The sequence below is a fragment of the Hermetia illucens genome, chromosome 2 (genome assembly GCF_905115235.1).
Source record: "Hermetia illucens chromosome 2, iHerIll2.2.curated.20191125, whole genome shotgun sequence".
In the NCBI taxonomy this organism is placed as follows: Eukaryota; Metazoa; Arthropoda; class Insecta; order Diptera; family Stratiomyidae; genus Hermetia; species Hermetia illucens.
The window spans coordinates 178186218-178210570 of NC_051850.1; the positions used below are offsets into that span (position 1 = coordinate 178186218).

The window sequence follows — 24353 nt, forward strand, 5'->3', positions numbered from 1 at the left end:
TGCATAAGATTGGGAATGCACAATCTCCTGATTGTGTGGTTTGCAATGGGGTTGTCGACAACGCCCATAACACCTTTCTTCTGGAGAAAGATGAAATTGGATTCCCGTCTCTCTAGAACCCACCTGTTCCCCAAAAGTTTTGGAAGCCGGGTTGGGAGCCTCCACAGAATCGGGTTCCAAGGGCGGAGGGACAATTTATTGTTGATGTTGTCAGTGCTCAGGTTTGAAGTAAGTAAAGAAATTTCAAGGGGGTTGGAGCTTATAACGTTAGTAGTTGAGGGGTGGTTAGCAGCCACCTATTCCGCTGCTGCAGAATACGCCACAGCATTCATTGCATCACTGAGTACTACTTTAGAATTTAGGTTGGAAGGAAGGGGCTCCGGGACAGTTCCCGGGTAAGTCCTCCGTTGAGCGGGCGTTAAGCGTTTTAGGGCCTTCGGGCTTTGACCACCTTTTTCCCTTCTTAGGGTTCCTTGGAATCTTGTCAGACTATTATAGGTATGTGGTTAATATTATGGATTAACGATGGCTCAAGCAGAGTAGGCTATATAGTTCTTTATTAGGGGGACTATTTTCACTAATTTGGTCCTCGAAGCATACATGAACAGATATGAAAATCCTTCACTCTTGCGTAATTCAATAATGAAAAACTCATCATGGTAAATTGGATACCGTATCAATGAATTACTCTGCAACTCATATATGAAAATCACCCCATCAAAATCTAAATTACACCAACCATCCCATCATCAAAGCCATTAAGTTCTCTGCTCTCATTTCGATTTTCATCCAAAAATCAACTAACTCCTGACGTTATGTCGATATGAATTACTGGATCCAAGTCACATCCCCAATATGGACTTTCAATACGTTTCCATCACCCGAATTAGGGTTAATTGGACGTGGCGCAAAAATTTGCAGTCAGCAGAGCCTCACGACTGCCAACCAGTCGGTAAATGCTGGGAGTGGTGGATTAGCGCAAGGTGAAGTGTGGAGTTGCCAATTTCCTTTCGGCATATGTGCCCATAATAGCACTCAGGAATTTTAGTGCAACAGCAGCAACATTGCACTTATGTGGGCCAATGTGGCGATGCACTTTTTCTGGCCACTTGTCTTCAATGGTTTTGTGCCTTGCATTCAGACATGTGGATATGAAATCACGTTTTATCCATCTAAATATGTAGGTGTATCTATAATTTTCATATATAGAATCTTTTATGATGATTCCAGTACTACGTGCGTATGAAATGAACTTCTGCTTTGGGGATTCGGGTGATTTTCGCGAGACGGTGGTTCGTTCTGGACATAGGAAACAGGAAGCGTTGAGGAAGTAGCCAAAAGTGGTCAGCGAAACAGCTTCCCTTCATTCAATTCAATTGGCCTTCTGAAAGAAGGAAGTCTGATTCATCAGGTGGTGCTCCTTTGGTAAGCCAACGAGAAGTGTGAGGTGTTCACACGCCTATACTTGTACGTGGTAATGTTTAGATTGTTCGACCTTTAATGATAGTTCCAATTTCTCATTTTAAATTCACCATTCACGCGAATAATCGCTGAAATGGCTCGAAAAATACCAAGTTAGGAAATCACCAGCCACAAATCTGATCCAATCGCGAAAAAATGCATACCACAACCATGCGAACTTCACAACTATTCCGCTCCGCCAACACATGAAAACAATAATAAATTAGCCAATTAAAAGCATTTCGCAAGTTTTATTCGAAAAGATGCAGCAACATCGACTTTTCTTGTATTGTTAAAGAAACAACCTTGAATTCCCAGCTCAGGTCGCATTGCATGGATTGCGATAAATTCCCAGAATGGCGTCAACATCATGTTGGTTGTTGCATTGTTGATGTTTTGCAGGTTTTGCACTTTTTCAAAACCTACTTTTTGAACGAGATTGGCTGCTTAGCCCCGTGGATCGTTAGAGCTCGGCCCGGCGTGTTATCCAGCAATTAATTTCAGAATGGAGCTAAATCAAGTTAAATTCAACTAAACACAGCTCACGACAGCGATTAATTCGTGATGTGTTTTTGGAAATGAATCATTGCTCTCGGGGGGCATGTAGGCGCTTGTGTGTCTCCGATTCAAACATCAATGCTTCGCATGGGGTTGATCAATAATCATATTTGATTCTATAAAAATCACGACAAGAATAATGATGAATGGCTGTGGAAAATTTACAATACATTAATTATGTTTGTTGCAAATTTAGAAAACGAAAATCAAGTTTGCCCACTGAAGAGTGATTTACTATTGAGGAACGGCATTCATATACACTTACAATCAACCCATGAAGTCGCGGTATCTATCTTTAGATCGGTGCGAAAATAGATGATTTCGTCCTTCGTTTCGTCATGAGTAGTTGATAAATAGCCAAGTCTAGCCTCGGTTTCAAGTGCTGTTCAGAAAGGAGAAAGGAAAACTCATTATAGCCTGAATAACGGAAAAGTGGCCAAGCGACTCAGGAGAGTAAGTAGAGCGAGCTATGCAGATGGACTTTTTACTCGGCATGGGGGCTGAGTCCTCATGTTGTCACCGATGCCGTGACCAAGGCTTTGCGGGCAACTCTAGAAGCACTTTTCAATTTTCAGCCCTTTGATATACATCTATATTCAGAGTACTACAAAGGAAGCAGCTCATGGACTAATTCTTCTGCGAGGAAAGACCGAATGTAAGAATAGATCCTTAGAATAGAGACTCGAAGTACTGAATCCAGTTCTTGTAATACCTTCTGATGCTCGAGTCAAGAGCGACAACCTGGATAGTTGACAAGCGATTGAAGAACAGGCACATCGTTATCAGCAGCCCAGGTTATTTTACGCGAAGACCTCAGGAGAGTCGAACCAAAGCACAGTACTATATTGGTATAGATTTCCACAGCAACTTTCTGTTTTTTTTAGGGATATGAGGTATCCTAAGTCCACATCTACTTAATGTTGGATCGGACCAAATGAAAAGCAACATACACTCACTTTTTGATCCACAGATCCCTAGTTTTGGGTCTAGCACCCAAGTATTCAAAAAACAGAAAAACTGACAGGACAAAGACAACTCATCAGACGCCGCCTCACCTCTGCCCTGAGAGCAGCGTGACCGAAAGTGGCAACAGATGGAAATTGTTCTTTTTATCTAATCGCAAACACGCCAAGGGCGCGAGTTATATCAACTTAAGGCCGCCAAAAGTTTAAACCTCCAGTCCAGTTCAATCCAACATCAAGTATATGTCGACTTAGGACTACTCCCCCGATATCCTCAGCAAAAATTTAGTTTTAGTCTGGCTTAAGGTTAAACTACTGTTTCTTTTGGAAAATTACCTCCTTCTAAAGTCATCAGAAATGCCTCCTTCTCGAAATCTCCATTGGATCAGTAAGCTATCCTGTTCTTTCACTGCTATTGCACTGTCAACTGTGTAGCCTATTCCATTTCAGTAATATCGGAAGTACCGTAAGGATCAGTTTTCGGTCAAACCCTGTATAATATTCTCATGGTGATGTCTCGACCCCTGACATTGGTACGAGCCTGATCCAATTTGTCGATGACACGCTCATCTTCTCTTAAAACCGCAATCTGAACAAGGCAGTTAGTAGATCTCTGCAAACATCATCCAAATCCCTAATTTTAAGCGTCCCATTCCAATGAAACGTGCTCAGCAAGGAGCGTGTTAGATACAAAAGAGAAATACCCCATCGTTATGGAGAAATGTGAAGGATTGAACAGCCTATGATCCCCGTTGTACGACTTGGACTAGCTCTTATACTGGTAGACTGCTTTACGGCGCACTGGGTTAGGACTATAGTCCCTAAACTGCCAGGGTGAAAGCGAAGGGAACGGTTGATTGGGGCAAACATGGTGACTGTCTACCTTCCCAAAGCCGCGGTCATTGAGAGGAAGAAGCCTCTAAGCCTCCTTCTCGCTCAAAACATGGATTTTGATGGATCTCGGTAATGGAGAGTTTTATGGAATAAAGAGAGGGGCAAAGGCAAACTCCTCACGATCGGGGTGGATGATCCATCCTGCTGGGTAAATAAACGTCATAACTGCAACATCAATTGCAGACTTGGTAGCATACCTACGGATACGTAGAGAGAAACAAAAGGAGGATATTTCGGAGGACACATCAGTGGAAAGCCTACCGACGTCTTCGAAGGAATTATGAGGGCCATTGAGCCTGAAAAAGCACAACCGAGGAAGGAAGTGTACTAGCTGCCCACAGAATAAGAGAAGCTGGATGACCTAGATCTTGTAGGACTCAAGTTGGACAGCAAAATGTAATACTCCCACATTTAAGAAGAGCTCCAACACTAACGGCGCCGATAACCACCACTAATATAATCCAGGTAAACTTTCATCACGGCAAAGCTGCGCCTCTCCAATAATTGGAAGGGCAAGTTCCAAGATTAACATTGTAATTGTCCTGGCTTAAGGACCCTGGGTATGCCATCAGCAGATTCGCTGTCCACAAGGAGGAAGCAGGAACGTAATTTGAGATTCCTCTTGTGAAAAACTAAGAGTTTGCATCATTCTCAAAATAATAATAATAATAATCATTGGCGCAACAATCCATATTGGATCAGGGCCTTGAAGTGCATTAGAGTACTTCATTCAAGACCATAACAATACACTACAGTGCACTGTAGGAGGCAATGTGGTCAGCATTGCACTCGCCCGAGATTATTACCCTGATTTGACTCATGTACTCATTCACAGCTGAGTCGACTGGTATCCGACGTCAAATCACGATACAAATCTCACTGCCACCAATGAGATTTGAACCGCGACCTTCCGTACGACAGCCTTGTGCTCTAACCACTCAGCTATCCGGACTACATTCAGAAGGAACTTAAAAAAGATATGTCTTTCAGAGTTTCTAACTGAAGACCTCGTAGTTGTTCAAGTCTCACTGGAAGCCAGGGCAAGAACTCGAGAGGCAGTCGTGGCGTCAGGATACTTCCTAAGAGATAGCACCCGGATTTCACTGGAATTAATCATTAGATTTGTTGTGCCCGTGGCTTAGCGATAGGAGCGGTATTCCATTAGCCTTTTCTGGGGCCAATTTGATCAGATAAGGTATTCAGTAATGTGTAATAGTCTCTTTATCGTCACATTTTTTCTACCCCTTTAGTTTTCCAATTATTCCCCACAATCCCCATCTCGTCCTTCATTTAAATACAATACTTAATACTTCAACTAATTGAATTCTATCTTTTTTCAAACAATCCAACAACTGGTTCATTTCCCTTAAATTTCATAGTCCAATTTCAAATACTATTTTTTTTTATCAACTTGCTCATATTGAATATTATTGGGTGCAGGCAGGTCATTGTTCGTGGCTGAGGAGAATGATCTGCCGCGCACTTCAGCAACAATGTATGTTGCTGCGGAATTGAGAATATTATCCAGACCCAGAGCCGGTTATTGTGTTAAAGATCCCAATAGCGAGAATTGATGAGTTAGAGGATGCTCTCCTTTTCGTCGTGGATGATGTGATTCTTCCGATATCAGCGACATTAGGAGCGCTTTACCGGGAATGCCGGATGTGACAGTAACTTAAGTATTCGCGGTGGTACCGGATCAGGAGAGTCCAGAAGAAAGTGTTGGAAAGCAAGCAATCGCAGTCAGATTCCTCACAGGTCGGAACTTTGGAGGACGACCAATATTCCCATGGAATCGAGTGGCGTTGGAGAGAATAATGAGGTCCTTCACATGCACTGTCTCTACCAATACACCTTTATTCTTTCAATGCTAAATGCTAGTCATCCAAATTTTTCTGCTGTGCATTTTCCCTTGTTCCCATGAAAATTTGCTCCACTTTTGTCTCGATGAATTTTCGGCAACTTTGCTTGTAAATTTTCTACCAAATGATCGAAAGATGCTAAATTTTGTTTGTTTGCCTTCATTAACCGTTTTTCTTGCTGATTTCCTGAAATCAAATTCAGCTCCCCCCAGGACTTCCTAAGGCATCAATAACCCTCTTATAGAGACCTGTTTCACATATTTCTGGGTCGACCCAATCGTCCGACATTTTGGAGTGATATTTTCTAGTACACAATACAGCCAGCAATGGAGTCGTCGTCCTTTTTTAATAATGTGACCTATCCACTTCCACTTTCGTTTGGATAGGGATTTGGATCTCTAGACTACACCTACGATATGTGATCCATATGCTATATAGGCACATGTAGGTTCCTTGCTCGCGATTATTTCGGACTATAATATTCCAACGAAACATTTGGGAAAGGTGCTACGAAGTCAAGGGACTTCGAAGTATAATAGAACCAACAGATCTGTGAACTCGAACAGCACAGGGAGCAACCAGCCTGCCGCGGTTGCTTCCTGTACTCTTCGAGTTAGCAAATCTGTTGGTTCTCCCAAGGTCCCAGGCCTTATACACTTCGATGCTCATCCTGGCGAGATAAAGAGGGAAATCTGATTTCCGACAGAATGGGCATATTGGAGCTATGGATGGAGTATTTTGATGAACTGCTCAACAACCAAAATATTGGCGAGTTGGAGGTCTCGCCAACTGAAGAGGACGAACAAATGCTGCACCGCCAAGTATGGAAGAAACAGTCCGCACATTTGATCGGCTTAAAAACAAAAGTCGTCAGAAGCCAATGGAATTACAGCCGAAATGGTTAAATGTGAAAGTGACCAACTATAATACACCAAGTGGTTCACCAACTGATTCTCAAGGTGTGGGACAGCGAATCAACGCCTGACGACGTAAAGAGGCATTATCTGCCTCATACATAAAAATGGAGATATTACGCAGTGCAGCTATCTTGCTAGGCCGGATAGCCCCATATGCGCAGAATACCATTTTGCCATACCAAAGAAGCTTCACTCCAGGCAAATCAGCAACAGATCAAATTTTTTCTGCGCGGCAAGTGATGGGAAAACTTTTATAATATGGCCATCAGTTGCAGCATCGTTTCAGCAACTTTAAGGCCGCCAATGACAGCATAGCCATGAGAGTAAACCTGAACATGGCCATGAGAGAATTCAGAATCACGGCGAAACTTATAAGACTGACTAGGCTGACCCTGGGATACAGATGTGAATGCTACAGCCACCATCCTCTTCAAGTCCACCCAACTACTGGTCTTTGCTGAGGATGTTAACATTATGGGAAAAACAACCCGAGATGCACAGTCTGCCTTCATCTAGATCGATCAGGCGGCGCGATATCTCGATCTGCTCGTTAATGAATGCAAAAATAAGTAGATGGTGTTGAAAACAATATAGATAGGAGAATACAACTTTGAGACCGTTGAAAATGTTTCTTATCTCTTCTCCTCCATTCTGGTGTCGAACCAAAACGTAGTAGCCACTGTTCAAATTTTGTTATGGCTTCTTTTACAGGCGTACTTGGAAAAAGAGCTTTGACGTCAAATGACACTAGGCGTTCATTATCCGCCAAAGCCCCCACTGCACTCAATCTATCAATCAATTCTTTCGAATTTTTGACGGATTGGTTTCCGTTAATGGATCCCAATTTTTGGCATTCTTCGACAAACCATTTTACAATGTTGTACGTAGCGGAGTTAGAATCTGCAATGATCTCCCTCATCTCATTGAATGATTTGTGAATTTTTGGTTGGCATCTAATTCTAGATAACGAGGGGTTTGGCATCCGCAGCCGGGCTGGGTTATCAACCAATAGAGAGAATTCTTTGAGGGCCTTCTCTACTCGTTTTATGGATCCTGGTAGCGGGTCGTTCCTTAGTTCGAAGTAGTTTCCTCCCGTCAACTTTCCCATTACTAGGTTATCGTAATGTTGCTTGTCCATAATTACGATCATATTACCTTTGTCCGCTTTTAAGTAGTATACTGGCTTCTTCTTCAGTTCTCGTACGATCTTGATTTCTCGCTGGTTAGCAGGCTTCCGAATCCTGTTTTGGTGAGCCATGGCTTTAGACATTTCATGCCGGATTTCCTCCTTTGCTTCATTTCCCATGAACTTTATAGCTCCATCCACATCAACTACAACGTGCTCAACTGGCAGGTCCGTTTTTACAGCGTAGTTCCAACCCTTGTTTAGGAGATCCATTTCCTCCTTGCTGAAACTAGTAGAGGATTTATTAATAACTTGATTAGGAATAGTACTTACCGTTGGTTTTTTCCTGTCTAGTATGCGGGGAGTTTTTTATCAAAAGGTTGAGCTTTTTCCTTAGCAAAGTCCGTTTGCGTTCCTTTTCACAATCGTAACCCCGTTGAATTTTGAAGAAAGTAGATTCCGCTCAGTTTTCTGTTGCTGCTAATTGCAAGTAGTATAAATAGAACCTTAATGTCAACAGATGAGCAAACTTGTTAGCACTGATGAAGGGAACAAGTGGTTCCCGAAATATCGGTTTTTGCAAGAATAAATATCCACACCAACGAAAAAGAAAAAACAAGTTTTATTATCTCAATTAGAAAATTTTGTTTAAGGATTGAGGAGTCCTAATTCTGCTGCTTCCAGGGCAGAGGTGAGGTAGCGTCCGATGAGTTGCCTCTGCCTTGGTACGAAACCGGAGTCTTCGTCCTATTTTAATTTTTGAACCTTGGGTGAGAAGCTCAAAAATAGAAGTCCGTGGACCAGAAAGGGTGGAAGTAAGTTGTTCTTCATTTGGTCCGGTTCGATATCAAGTGGATGTGGACTTAGAACTCCTTATCTTCAAAATCTAGGAATCTAGGAATTTAGGAGAATATTAGCATTTTCAACCTAGATACCTCAACGGCGCTAAGAAAAAAACCAGACGTTACGTGGTCTTACCAAACATTTTATACTCCCGCGTTCTTAAAATTGACTGGAAACTGGAATGTATGATCATTAAAACCGACGAGGCACCAGAAAGTTTATATATGAAGACAAACCTCCTGCAAATCAATCTTTGATGTCGCTTTCTAAATTATGCTTTATCTTTCTGAGAAAAAAATCTAATCCAGAACGGATCATCAGAAACTTTCAACAGATTATCGCTAAGTGAACAAAACGATACCATTAGCATCGGAATTACATCTATGGTACCACACAGATCGTTGGATCCATTTCCTTGATGTTACTAGACAAATTACTCTAAACTGCTTTCATTTCAGAGGAGTAGAACTAATGAGGAGTCCAAATGACTCAATTAATCGATCGCGTGCTTTAGTCAAACTGTTTGATCTCTGAGTGATCCAAACGGTGACATGGAGTATTAGATATCCAAGGAGGAAGGTAGTTACTCTCAAGCCTCTCATATGCAAATGGTAGTGGTGGCATTCCGAGCCCATTTGGATCAATTGATCCGCCGGTGTTTGGCTACAAATTGCCGACCATTACGTACTACCAATTCACTCTTCCAATTACGTTATTAATGAAACAAGTTATTAAATTCAGTAAATTATCGAGATCTTTTTTACGATCGGGGCTATGTAGGTTAAATGTGTAAACTGCAATTTCGGCCCGCTCCTCATTTATTATCGGATATTACTTGTTTATTGATTTACACTGATCGGGGGTAATTTTGTCTTTATCGCTTTCGGAAAAGCGAGGCTTAAACCGTATGGTATCTGCTAGATCTCGATCTGTGTTCTAGAAATCTTTGAAGAAATTTTTAAATTTAGTTCAGTTCCCGGCAATCGGGACCATTTGAAAGTGAGGTCAAGAAAGTCTGAACAATGTCCGTCAGGAAATAAGATTTAATTCTCGACAGATTCTCACGCGAATGTCTCTATGGGGGCTTAAGTGGATCAGTTAGCATCTTAATGGCAACATATTAGTTGTCGGGCTGAGTGGTCTTTGTACCTTCTCAGCCGCAAACTTAGCTCATTTTCGGATGTATTAACCTACTTTAAACGGCAGATATTAGGTATCTTGCTGGTCGGTCGCCGTTATCTCGACTCAGCCTCTTGACTGTTATTGTACGAATCTATTGTCTATTTGTATCACGATCGCATAACTCAAGTCCAACTGGGGAAAATGTGCGATTTGTATGCAAATCAGCTGCTCCATGTTGCTAAATGCAACATAAAATCGTGTTAGACCGCGCGATCTTAACAAATGGACCAGAATTCAAATGTTTGCCAGTACAGCCATTCGCTACTTCCTTTCTTTGTGGGACTCTATGAAAAAATCCTCCCAGGCTCTTTATCGGGAAATACCATCGACGGTAAATGACCTAAAAGAGCTGGGCCCATATTGTTTTGCCTTTGTTTGAGTCGAATTAGCGCCATTAGGAAGCTATTATTCGCTTATGGTATTACTCGGGTATGTCATAATTTTGTTCGATATCGTCGTAACCATTTGCATTGTGGGTACGTGAAGTGTTGGGAAACAATACCAGGAGTTTGTAGCGCTCCTGTTTAGATTGTCTAAGCATCTCAGCTGGTTTTTTGATGAAGCCAGAGCTTCATGATTGCGAAACAAATCGTGATAATTGGTCTCGACCAATTTGGTCTTTTGTTTGGAGAATTTAATATTTTTAGCGGTAAATAAATGGATTCTTTTCTTTAATGTTTTACTGTGAATGTTACGCAACTACCATCCATCAAAACTTTGGTTATGTTGACCATTGAAACATGAGAGCCTCTCCGTAATTGGAGTTATTCTTTGACACCTCATGTCTGGTCCTGAGTACAACAAAGTATTTACAATTTGTTTCCAAATATTAACGATTCCGCTTCCTTATTACACGAGGGGCACGTATCATCCTAAATAATTCCTATTCTGAACATATGCTCAGCTAGTGAATAATGGCCAGTCAGAATGCCTGTAAACCCTCCTATTTTCCGACAGGGTCAACTTTGCGGTACGCATGTTCAGTTCTGACAGGAAGAGCTTGGTGTACCTAGCAGTATTTAGGCTCATTGTGGATAGCTTATTCCCAGTTTTTGAAAACAGCCTTCGCCAATGCTACCCATACTCCAAATGCTGATTCCGGTCCTGGCATGGGGGATTGAACCCTCTTTTGCTAAAGCATCTTAAATTTTAACTTCCCTCTACGCAACAGTGACCAGGTACCCAGAGTAGTTTCACCGTATTGAATCTGGAGATAGAGTTCACAAGGTGATCAAAGGACTACTCAGTGCTGTCAATGCAGCCTGGCTATCACTGCAGATTGAAATGCGCCTGCCCTTCAACCGCTCGTCAATCACCCAGTTTGCCGCCCTTAGGATCGCATATATATATATATGGACCAAAAGTGCGTTTACTTTTGAATCGGTAGCTGCATCGAATAGCAACAGCGACAGTCTTCAGAGACATTTTCAGAAGCACAACTACAGCTCCTTAAAAATGGAGTCAACTATGCGATCCGCAACAATAAAATTCCAAGGGAAGAAATCATCATCGACATTGAAACTGCCATAAAATCATCATCATGATCATCAACGGCGCAACAATCGGTATCTGGTCTAGGAAGTCCAGACACCCCTGTCTTGCACCGAGGTCCACCAATTTGATATCCCTAAAAGCTGTGTGCCGGATTTTATCCACAAGATGGTCGTGGTTTCGCTAATAGATTTCGTCGTTATCCAGGCTACGGAGACATCCATCCTCATGTAGGGGGTCAAAAAGTGTTCGGAGGATTCTTCACTCGAACGCGGCCAAGAGTTCGCAATTCTTCTTGCTAAGAACCCAAGTCTTTGGGGTTGTTCTTCCCATGATGTCGATATCGTCAGCGTAGGCCAGTAGTTGGGTGGACCTAAAGAGGATCGTACTCCTCGCATTTACCTCAGCATCATGGACCGGTTTCTCGAGGGTCAGGTTAAAGAGGGCGCATGATAGGGCATCCCCTTGTCGTAGACCGTTGTTGATGTCTCTCATGGCCGTGGGTATGCTATCATACGCGGATTTAAAGTGGATGAAAAAATGGTGCAACTGATGTCCATATTCTAACAGTTTTCCCATCGCTTGCCGCACGGAGAAAATCTGATCTGTCACTTACTTTCCTTGAGTAAAGCCTCTTTGATATGGGCCAATGATGTTCTGAGCGTATGGGGTTATCCGGCCTAGCGAGATAGCAGAGAATATCTTATAGATGGTACTCAGTAAACGTGATACCTCTAAAATTGCTGCACTGTGTGATATCTCCCTTTTTATGTATGGGGCAGATAAGATGTTAATTCGCTGTCCCACACCTTCAGAACAGTTGATGACCCACTTGAACCACGCTGAATTGCAGGGACCGTTTCTTCTTGGTGGTGGCAGTATTTGTCCGTCGTCTTCAGTTGGCGGGACCTCGAACTCGCCGATGTTCTGGTTGTTCAGTAGTTCATCAAAGTACTGAACCCATCGCTCCAATATGCCCTTTCAGTCGGAAATCAGATTTCCCTCTTTGTCCCGGCAGGATGCACATCGAGGTGTGTAAGGCTTCATCCTGCTGACTTGTTGGTAAAACTTCCGCGCCTGGTGTGGTTGCTCCCTGTACTTTTGGAGGTCACAGACCTGTTGGTCCTCTCAGTCGCTTCTTTGCTCGATGGAATTCGTGATAAGTCTCTGCGCGTGCCCGCGTTCTTTGACAATGCAACATTACTTGGTATGCGGCATTCTTCCGTTCCGTTGCTAGCTTACATTCATCGTCAAACCAGCCGTTCCGACTCCTTTTGCAGCTGGGGCCAAGTATGTTTGTGGCCGTATCCATGATAACGTTCTTCAGGTGATTGTGAAGATCATTTGTTGATGCTTCATCTCCAGGTCCTCTATTGACTGCGGTTATTGCGGCATCCATTTCCCTCTTATAGGTGTTGCGGAGGGCTGTGTTTTGGATGGCTTCAGTGTTAACTCTCACCTGATTGTCAGAGGGGGTTCTGGGTGGTATTGTTATTCGAGCTCGGAGTACCATACCAACGAGATAGTGATCCGAGTCTATCATGGCCCCCCTATATGTTCTGACATTCATCAAGGCTGAGAAGTGGCGGCGTTCGATCAATACGTGATCAATTTGGTTGAAATTGGTCCCGTCTGGAGAGGCCTGTGTATGTGTGTTCTGCGCAAACCAGGTACTTCCAACAACCATTTCGTATGACGCTGCTAATTGAATAATCCGCAGTCCGTTATCATTTGTATTTTGATGTTAGCTATGAGAGCCTACCCACTCCCCAACCTGGAGGACCAGTTGGTGCAATGTGTCCCCCGTTTTTAGGCGCGGGAGACTCGCCTTCATCCTTCTCCGTCTGAGCTCCCAGCAGTCACCACGGGGAGGTGGAGGGAGGGTTTGGTAGTATTGCTGTTGGTGTTGGTTCAGCAGGCGTTTCCCAGGTTTTATGTTCCACCGTGAGTACCAATCCACGTTTCGCCGTGAGACCTATACTACCGTTTGACCACCACCTAATTACCTCATTGAATCATTACCCAAACCCATGAAAACTACTCTATGCCGGCGAAAACTTGGCAGAGGAACATAATAAATTCTTTGTTGTCTTCCGAAAAGACAACCAGTCTTATCCGCCGAGACCTTGATTCCTCTTTCTTGGCCCAAGAAATAGCTTCAGAACTGTGGGCGCAGGGAGCGTTCAATGTTATCAGCATTAACCTCTTCACCAAGACTTTGGAAAAAACAATGAACATTCAATCAGCCTCTTGACTGATCACATATGACTAGACGATTTCTGAAGAACATATTAAAAATGTTAAACCCATTGAATGTATAATAAAAATATAATCGATCTAACCTAGTGAGAACAATGAGGAAACCTTCTTCATACTTATCTGTTCCCTCAAGTTCTTTTTTCCCTGTAATTCCTTGCACTTCTTCGACCGCTATGGTGTAGTAGTACTCTACAATGCTAATAACCCCCGGTCCCAATTTAAAAACCTATGGCCCTTTAGGCAAATGCCTCGTACGAACCGCCGTAATCTTGTATGCATATGCACGCGTCTGACTCAAAGGTCTTGTTCTAGGTGGGTCAAATCCTCCTTGATTTGGCCCAACTGACAAACCTTCACAATTTGAAGTCAATGGCTACTTAGTAAGTGCAAATAGAGTCCGCTTTCAAAAGCCATAAACGAAGTGCCGACTGTGCCCACCGAGGGACGGCCAAGAACAGACCCGCTCCTAGGCAGTTGGTCAACCTACTCATTAATTTCTATATTCCCATGACCGGAAAGCCAAAGGAGGGTGACTTCGAGTGTAGCGTCCAGACAGTTCATCGCGTCCCTGCGCTACCCCACCAGCCTAAAGGATGTCGCCACAAGGAACAAAGCCATAATGGCTGCTTGGCTCTCGTCAAAGTTGCTTTTTTGGCTCAAATCAGGTCCCAGCCATTAACAGGCATCCAGTATCGTTATTATTTCGGCTTGTAACACAATGACCACTCGGTTACAGTGGCTATATCATTCTAACAAACGTAGTAGATGTTCCCTGGTACATAAAGTGAGAATATTAGTAAGGAGCCATGATTATAAATAGTTAGTGAGGGGCTATTTAACATAATCAGCGATATCTTTCCCATATGAAGAATAAAGTCCAAAAATTGACTGATAGCTGGAGTCGGTTGGGGAGACTGGGAAAATTTAAGCCGGACGATTTAATCTCTTAAAGGACAAACAGCCGAAGGACGAAATCATATGAGGGTTACTCTGTTTCACAGTAAAGCTAACCAAGGTACTGGGATTGGGTATAGTTTTTTTCTCCTGCAGATGTTGATCTGTAATATGCAAAAGGAAGCTGCTAGGCAAAATGTGGTGCAGAAAGGGAGTGCCTAAAAATCGCACACCTTTAGACGCATTGACCTTGGGGTTAACCTTTTGAAGATTTCGATATTTTCATTCCTCAGAAAAAAAAGGCCTCGGCTAAACGTTCTCCCACTGAGTCATGACCAAAGCTTTGTAGTTCTGGACTTGAAGGAAGAAGCAACTAGAATCGGACTAAAGGTTATGCGCACTGATCCTTTTTCAATTTACCGGCAAAATATTCATGAAATTCTAATAAGTCAGGCTCTCATACGATATACCTTGGCTACCAAGCGATGTATAAAATTTTAACGCAAACTATTCGGCCTCCTGAAATGATAATAGCGAAATTAGTGGTTAAATCTGAGAAAATAAGGGAGCTAGATTGCCAACGACGCCGGTTTTCTAGGAAAATTTCACTCCTTCTTTGGTGGAGTTTCGAAGATATTATTCAATTTGAGCATGCTCAGAACAGTCATACCATCGACTCAGGCTTCTATTATACCAGAGTCGACTGAATATACCGAGAGTTGGGTAGGATGTATCCAGTTTTGATCAGAAGTAAGTAATACCCCTGTTGTAGTATGATAACTCTAGGGGAAAGAAATTAATTACCTCCGGGTCAGGAGTTCTCCGAGGAACCTGGAATAAAGAAACTTTAACAAAATTTAATCAATTGGGCAATTTAAGTGAGGCCTATATGATTTTCACCCCTGGGTCGACTCTCCCTCCCTACAACATTGCTCTAGATCTCACATTGCCAAGAAATCCAAAGAACAGATAATAATCTCGATGCAATTGAAATTCTGCCATACCTGGAGTAAATGTCGCATCTCTCTTCATAGTTCAGACCAAGAAGCAACTGTCAGAACCAGGAAAGTCATTGAATGAAGTCAACCAATTTGCCGATTCATGCCTTTAGATAATAATAACTGAATATCTTTTACTTTGAAACATGATAATGTGATAATTGTCCCGTTTTGGAATAAATTTCTCACTTTGACTATGTGTCCAGAATTTCGGGAACCATTTGATTCCTTTTTCAGCATAAGACCTTATCCCGAGAGGGGACCAAATTGTTCATGAAATACAGTACTTGATATCCAAATAAAAATATTAGTCTAAAATGGAAAAATCTTCTCTAGTGTAAAATCTGACAGATGGTTCCCGAAATATGGTACATGTTCCCAAAATAAAATTTTTAGCGAAACAATCTTTTAATTGAATAGCATGAGTATTTACGCTTCTGGATGCTCGCAGTTCTTTTTTGTAATAATAACGAGAAAGTCGAGAATCTCCAGGAATAAAATTATCTATTTTACGTAGGTACGTATTTCGGAAGTCATTTATTCTCAGTTTTCTCAGTTTCTTGGCCACCCAGGATTTAGGAGTCGAAGTACTGAAAAATGGATAAGTATACGTATAAATTACGGCTTTTTTCAGTTGAGAATTAAGTGTGCCATCTAAGTTGAAAAGATTGTCAAAACTAACTAATAGTTAAGATATGTGGTTGCCATATCTTTCCTTAAGTCCACATTTTTCTCTACTATTACAAGTTTCATGGGAGTCAAAATCTTTCACATGGACTGCATCCGCATAATTCATAAATCTAAGATTTAATATCCTCTCCTTCCAGAAACTTCTACGACGACTATGCATCTATAGCCATTCCAGCTTATTTGTCTGACCCTCATGAAAAATGCCAACATAAATATCAAAATTTATTAATTTCAATCTTTGACTGGAAACAAGCCTGATGCACATTGACCGGCAAAATATGACTCTTTTACGTTTCCATCTTTTTATAGATGGCCTTCTGCAGATGCATCCGCAACATTACCCGTAACAAATAATGACTACGGCTAGCCAGGTATTCCCGACAATCTTCTCATTTTTCATTCAGAAAATACCTATGCTATCCAGGCAAGAAGATTGAGTTGAGTCTACTTAGGATCCAATACGGAGTCTTTCGTGCTTTTTTTAGGTGCAAAAACCTAAAAGAACTAAAATCTCGCTAGAGAACGATTCCATCTAAACTGGTTCTTGGACTCTGCCTCGGGAAACTTGTTCTGTGCAATGTGAGGGCTTAAGATGACGTTGATAGCGGTCCAGGTCTGATTCTGCCCGGTACGCGGTCTTCCTTTCAAATTGCTATCATAAGGAAAGAAAGCGAAAGATTTGCACGGGAAAAAAATGAATGATAAAAACAATAAGCTGCAGAGGAGCATTCTTAAAGCGAAACGAAACGCGAATCGGACTTGGATACACCGTGAATTAGATAAGCCTGAATGAGTCGCTGGTGGATTCCTTACGGATGAATCACTCCGTTCTGGGGCCGAATGCTTACTTAGTTTCTCAGAATTGGAAAATTCATATGAACGATTTGCCGCCGCATTTTGCATGCTGGGCCTATATCCGTGCGGCACTTACTCAATGGTCTTTTTCTTCACGACTTTGTCGGGGTTAACAGACTGGAAATATCGCCATAAAATGCAGAAATATCTGCATTCTGATATGCATACAAGATTATTTTCCGCACTTGATTCGATAGTGGCTGGTGTCATCGCAGGTTATCGTCCTTCGAGACAAAGTTCCAGGCTATTAACTTTGTAATTTAAACTTGGCAGCAGAGGATGCTCGGAGTATAGTATGAGCTTCTATGAAGGTATTCAGTGGAGATAAGAATCTAATTTAGTCATAGATACTCGTCGTATCTATTTAACTAGTAAATTTAATATGTTTGTCATCAGTGTCAGGTAAATATATCTCATTCTATGGAAGTAGTAGTTGAAGCTAGCTATGATCAAAGCAGGCTAAACCATATTTCACAGATCCTTTCGTTCAATACTTGTATCCTTTTAGACAGTTTATTTGGACTTCATTGAGGAATCCTCTTGTTTCGTTGTTGGAATTTGCGCATGATAGCTGGTTAGACTATCGTTTTGGAATACAATTTCATTCAAGGAATAGTTTAAGGTTCCTCGTGTGACTAACCCCTTTTTGAGCCACTGCTCAATTTTTCTAAGGTTAAGGTTAGAAAAGTAAGAATTGATGTCTCGTCAGTGAATATCGAGGTTGTCAGGCTATCTGTTGACAGGCCTGAAGGGAAGGTGAAATACAGCCCTGGGTCTAGTGCACTACCTTGCGGATTTCTACTCCTATATGGTGATTCCGAAACGTAAGAGTTTTACACTGCACTTAGCACCTGCTTTCAGAAAAGAAAGGCTCTAAAATTACGAAGCTTTAGCAAAAAGTATGCTCCTTCGAGGAATGTGCTGGCTGCAGTCTGTGTCCAACTTCCTGGTTTTTCAATACACCTATTTTTCGACAGATTGAGTTTAGTATCTCGTTCTTCGTGAAATCCAAACTGGTAGTCCCCAAATTTGTGGGGAGTGACCAAGTTTTTGTCTTTCCCGCATTTCGAAATCATCGAAATTTTCTAATGTCCTGAAGCGCTACTGTGGCTTACTAAAAACATAAGGCAGGTAGATTACCGCCATATTTGGAAACCTTTTAATTATTCATTCTGTAATATGGTCATTGGGTCTCTCCTTGGTTTGAAATGTCCTTTGATTGTGTCGATAATCTACTTACTTTTAAGATGGGTACAACTATTTGTTGTTCATGGGGTAAGTCCTGGATAATATCCATTTCCTGGTGCTACATTAAAATTAAACACTGATTTTCGGCGTTACTTCTTGCTTTTGGTTTTATAGAAAGTTCGAATTTTAGTGGGTACTTCATTCCTTTTGTGACCAGTCAAAGCAACTATGCAGATGATGTTTAAGGAACAAATGGCTCAACTACGTTTGAAGATTGGAACCTCGATCTTGCTTTAAGGCCTTTTCAGCTGCTTCAGTGATGGAAAAGTGAGTTTTTGCCACTCTCCCTTTTCTTGGCACGTGGATAGAATCTCAGTTGGTGATTAAGGTGCTGGTTTCATTTGGCAGAACCCAGGCCTGACGAGAAGAGGGTGAAAAGGGGGATTCCCGCTAAGACTGAAAGGAGACCTGAAAAAAAAATTCAATTAAAAATGGGTAATACGGGGGCCCGCTTAATTTTTACCTTTGACCCGCATAATATTGACCTGGCTTGATTCGCTGGGTGGGGATTTGAAAGCGTCGCGACTGCGTCCAGAGCAGGCCTTTGATAGAACAAAATGACGCAACCGATCACGATGAGCCCTCCCCTCTTGTGAACAGGGCAAAGACTAAAGAAAATATAATTTTAACCGCAGGCCCAGATTTTCTCTCTGCGACCTTGCCAGAGCCGTCATTGGACTTAACATTTTTAAAGATTATCAGTCTCACTGGAGAATGGTCCCAAGAAGCCCTCCTTAGTAGTTTATCGGTTCGCTTTTTTCACAGATCAGTAGCCAATATACCCGGTTTGCCCGGTCTAGAGTGTTATCCACATTTAATGCCTGCACAGTTGACTCCATTTTGTTGAGGCAACACGTAAATACCAGCAAGGCCGTTTTGCATTTTAGTCTCCAACAGCACGAAACTTGCATCCTACTGTACTGAAAAAATATATGAATTACTTCAAAGAAACTTTGAGGATATTGTTATTTCACCGATCCATTTTGTCAATCTTGAAGATGGACTTCGTAGCATTCCTCCAACTGAAAATGTCTAGAATCTAATTTAGTCATAGATACTCGCAAGCACGTATCTGTTTAAATAGTAAACTTAATATATTTTTCAACAGTATCAAGTAGATATACCTCGTTTTTAGGTAATAACAGTGGATCAAAGGAGGCTAAACAATATTACATTAGATCCTTTCGTCCAGTATCTGTAAATCTTTTTGTTTAGTTAGTGGAATTCGTCCACAATAGTAGGTTAAACAATCATTTTGGACTCGGATTTCATTCAAGGAATTCATAGGCTTTCCCAAATTCACTGTCCACAGTTTAGCTTAACAGCTGGAGGCGTTTCTCGCCTGAGTGTGCTCCTCAGTTTTTGAGCCACTACTCGATTTTTCTAAAGTGAAAATTAGGCGAATCTGTTGAAATTTATAGATTTTGGTGAAAGATAAAAATTTATGCATCGTCTGCGAATATCGAGGTTGTCAGGCTACTGTCTGTTGGCAGACCTGAAGTGAAAATAAAGAACAGTCCCCAGTCTAGTGCACTTCTTTGCGGATTCCTGCTCGTATATTGTGTTTCCGTCAGCCTAAGGGCTCCACACTATACTAAGGACCTGTTTTAAGTAAGGAAAGACTCCAAAATTACGAAGCTTGAGCTATGCTCCCTGGACAAATTCCAAGGAGCACCATCATCATCAATGACGCAACAACCGGTATCCGGTCTAGGCCTGCCTTAATAAGGAGCTCCAGACATTCCGGTTTTGCGCCGAGGTTCACCAATTCGATTTCCCCAAAAGCTGCCTGGCGTCCTGGCCTACGCCATCGTTCCATTTCAGGAAGGGTCTGCCCGTCCCAAGGAGCATACCTTTCACTATATGTACTAACTGCTACCTATGCCTAACTTCATGGTTTTCCAAGAATTTATTTTTGGAATTATGTCAACAGCACCATGAAGGGAGACGGTTTTACAGGAGGGGGGATATGGTTTCCAAAAAGGAATGGCTACATTCCCTTCAGCAAAAATTTCTGACACACCTTTGACAGGGTAGGGAGAAAATTTTCCAAGGTTGAAGGTAATACTGAAGCTTCGGTTACCACCATGCTTGGAAGCCCTTTAATTATTCATTCAATAATAGTATCATATCCTGATCCTGAGATCTTTGGTTTGATACAATTTTTGACTGTGCCAATATTCTGCATGTTTTCGAAAGAGTACATCTCTTGTTCCAGAATTAAATCTTGGATTACATCTGCCAGGACTTTTTCGCTTCGAATGAATGATAAACACTGATTGTAAATAATTAACAAACATCACATTTCGTCGATATCAGTTCTTGTTCAAGAGTTATCCTCCTATTTTATTAAAGATTTGCATTTTTATGGGCAATCTTTTTACTGATTTTCAAAGCGAGTAAAAAGATGCTTCTAAAAGGGACAACTAGCTCGCATACATTTCAAGATTTGTATCCCGATCCTCCTTCAGAGCTCACTCCAGCTATCTGGTAGTTACTACTAAGTGCTGGTTGAGCGCTGGAGACCTGTGCTTTTGTCATTCTCCCCTGGCTTAGCAGTTGGCTTAAAAGCAGCTTTTTTAATTCAGCAAGTAACTTCGGTGATAGATTTGTGTTACTTCCTACATTAGGTAGGTGATATGCTCTGCTGGAAGGGCCAATATTTGCCTCCTATTTGTCTTCACTCTTACCAAGCTTGGTTCAGGATGGAGACCCTTAATAACATCCCTCTGAAACATGTATTGCCGAAGAAGTTTTGGGCTTTTAAAAATGACGCGGACCTTGTTCATTTGAAGGCTATGCGCTCCACTGTAAAGTCGATGACTATAAGAGATACTTGATGAGCGTCGAAACCCGGCGTTTAGAGGAGGCGCAACCCCCCAGGCGCCGAATGCTTCAAATCTCTCGCTATTCCTCTCCTCATGCCTTCCTTAGTAGAGTTCTCATTGGTAATCTTGATACCAACATCGGACTACAATCTTGCAAATTTGTCCGTTTTTATTCCTCTTCCGTATTTACTCACTCAACCACTATGCTCTCTACACCTCTTCTATGTGCAGACTGCTCCGAATCTCAGACCATTTCTCTCCCCACGCCTCCCTTAATTTGGTTCCCTAGTGGTAATCCAGACACCAATGTAGAACATGGTCCTAAGGGGCTTCCTAACGTCCTCTTTGTGAAGTGCAAAAACCCCATTTCCCTCCTTCTGTTTCGAAGAATGTTCCTTTCCTCATCTTTGGAAAATGATCCTTACCATCCCTGTCCTCAGAAACGCATATCCTTCGCTAGCTGTGGACCACCTTCCCATCTCTCTTCTCTCCTCTTTCTCCAAAATTCTCCAGAAATGCGTCTACAATTAGCTGACCACTCACACCGGTTACCTTATTATGGGAGAACAGCATGGTTTCGTGAAATATCGATCCAGTTTTATTTCTTCGGTTATGTGTGTCGTTTCTTCGGCATATTTTGTAATGAAAAAAAAACACAAATTTTATTTTTCAAATGCCGAATAATGGGTGTTTTCCTAATATACCGGTATTTCTAGGACCAGTTGTCCGTTCCCTCAGACGGCCTCGAAATACCGATATATGGAATGGGAATAAAAATTAAAAAAAAAATAAAATTCGTCTTTTTTTCATGATCGATCTAGTGCTTACTAACTTCGTTGCTAATAAAAGATAATTCACGGCAAGGGGTACACGCTGTTTATATCGATTCCGCCAAGGTCTTTGATACCGTTGGCCCCAACATTCCCTTCTCCAAACGCTGTTCATCCGACTCTCCCCAACCCTATACCACCTCTTCCTTATTCCTCTCAAACATCCTGCTGAGTTTGTTTTCATTGATACGTTTCCCGTTCCTTCTCTCCTTCTTCTGATGTCCCCAAGGCTCTATACTTGATCCCCTACAATTTCTATTTTTTTATCAATAACCTCCCCTCCATCCCCCCTGCCCATGTTTGCTATACGTTAACGACCTTAAATTATTTGCTTCTGTTTTGTCTTCGCTAGACTGTGCTGGCCTTGCAGTTCAACCATGATAATTTAGTCCGTTGAAGCTCGGTCAACAGGCTTACACTGAATGTCTGCAATTGTCACTGGATGTGCTATTCACTTAAGCCCTCCCTGATCTCCTTTCCATACTTCCTTAGCGGACAACTCCTTTCACTACTGACCTCCTTTCAGGACCTGGATGTAATCTTCGATGACAAACTTCGTTTCTGCCCCAATTTCATTGACATCATCAATTGAGGTTCCAAAATATCTGGTTTTATCCTACATTCCTCTTCCGATTTTACCTCAACTCAGCCCTCCATAACACTTTTCAACTCCCTTGTCAGAAACACCCCCTTAACATTGCTCTCCAGTTCCTTCCTTTCCGCAACCGTGACGGTCGTGCTCTTGAAGCTGAACAACATATATTTACCCGGATCCTCTTTTTCAAAAAGGATTTTTACCGTGTGGACTATCTGTCACGGCTTACGCCCTCAATCTCCCTTTCCTGGTTTTCTTTTGCTTTTTGCCATACTATTGCTAAAGAGCAGATGTCAGGTCGAAGGTAGAAATCATGGGGAGATGTCTCGTGAATATGGTGGGTAGGGCAGAACTTCCCATTTCAGCGTTTCCAAATAAATTTTCGGAACTCTTGCAACATCAGATCTGGCATTGTCGTATTGATTCTCAAATTGGACGTGCTGTTCGTTCAGTTCACCATCAATTGACATGGTCGGTTCAAGTAGCTCATAATAGATTACGTCCAATTGACGCCCCCATATTTAAAGCGTAGTCTGCTATTCAAAAATATATTCTGTTTGCAAGGTGATGTTGATGAATGAGTGGGTATTTCCCACGATATTCTGCTCTCAGGATTTCTGTATCATCCCCACTAACTTTCCAAAGCAAAATCCTTTCCATGCCTGCCGTTGGGGCAGTTGCTTACAGACCGCTACACGCTGTTCGACGTCCCTCGATTTTCACTTGTGTGTGACCCATGTTCCTTTGGTGTCATTCCAATGACTTTGAATTTCAACCCTAAATATGTTACCTCCAAGCAATTTGGACAACTCTAAAAGTACATATTTGGCACGACTCTTCACTAAGCAATGCTACCAATTCTTCATCTTCCAACATTTTCTGCTTTTATGCATTAGTTTAGGATGCTATACACCGGGGATATTCCATCCCGTGGCCGCGGTCGTCGTTTTGGCCATTGGTTGGATAGTGTTGCGCTCCATATAGCAGAAAGGCTAAACTACTTCACGTGTGTTCTTCAAAAACAGATGTTCCCTAGCTTTTTATCTTCATGTGCAGTGCTTTTCTTGACATCCTTTGGAATATTGTTCTTGTTGTTCTTTTTCGTCAGTCTTTATTCTGTTCACAAGCCGGCTTGGGGTCTTCGTGATCGCTTCCGCCATTTTGTTTTATCAAAAGCCTGATTTGGATGCAATCACGAGACTTTCAAATCACCATCTAGCGTATCAAGTCATCATTGTCTACGCCAGCCTTTTGGTCGTTTACCAACGACTTCGATGTTCTGCCCCGTTTTGGCGAGTGAATTGACGTTAGCGCGAATTACGTGACCATACCACCCAAGACGCCCCTCGCATTTTTTCCTCGGCCGTTGCAACCCCATATTAATCGCGGATCCTCATTTCGGATGTGATCAAACCATCTCACGCCATTCGTTCAACGGAACATCTTCGTTTCCATTATGGCAAGACGCCGTTCATTGTCTTTTATAGTCGGTCAACACTCAGAACCATAGAGGGTAAATTTAGATTTGAGATGTTCGTTGATACGTCGTTGACAAAGAATACAAGTTGTGGAACGCCACTTCAACCAGGTTGAGCTAATGTGTCAAGCAATTTCACAACGCAGTTCTCCATTGGCTGATGACATCGACCCGAAATAAATCGCTTAGCTCTGGACAGGTCATTTAGTTATGTTGAACGCATCTGCGGACGAAAAAAACTCCGCTAAATACTTCACATAAATGCATAAAGACGAGTCTCTGTTAGTGGCTTGAAAAATGGCCACATTGACATACAAATCCTCTTTCTCGACAATCGTTAAACCCAAATTACATAAGCGGAATAAATGCTTGTCATTCAGCAA

General features: G+C 42.0%; 1 protein-coding gene across 6 annotated transcripts in view; it reads left to right on the top strand.

Annotated features, from left to right (window-relative positions):
- Nucleotides 1-24353, top strand: part of LOC119647592 (rho GTPase-activating protein gacF) — a 590569-nt gene that overhangs the window by 228476 nt on the left and 337740 nt on the right. The window lies entirely within an intron of this gene.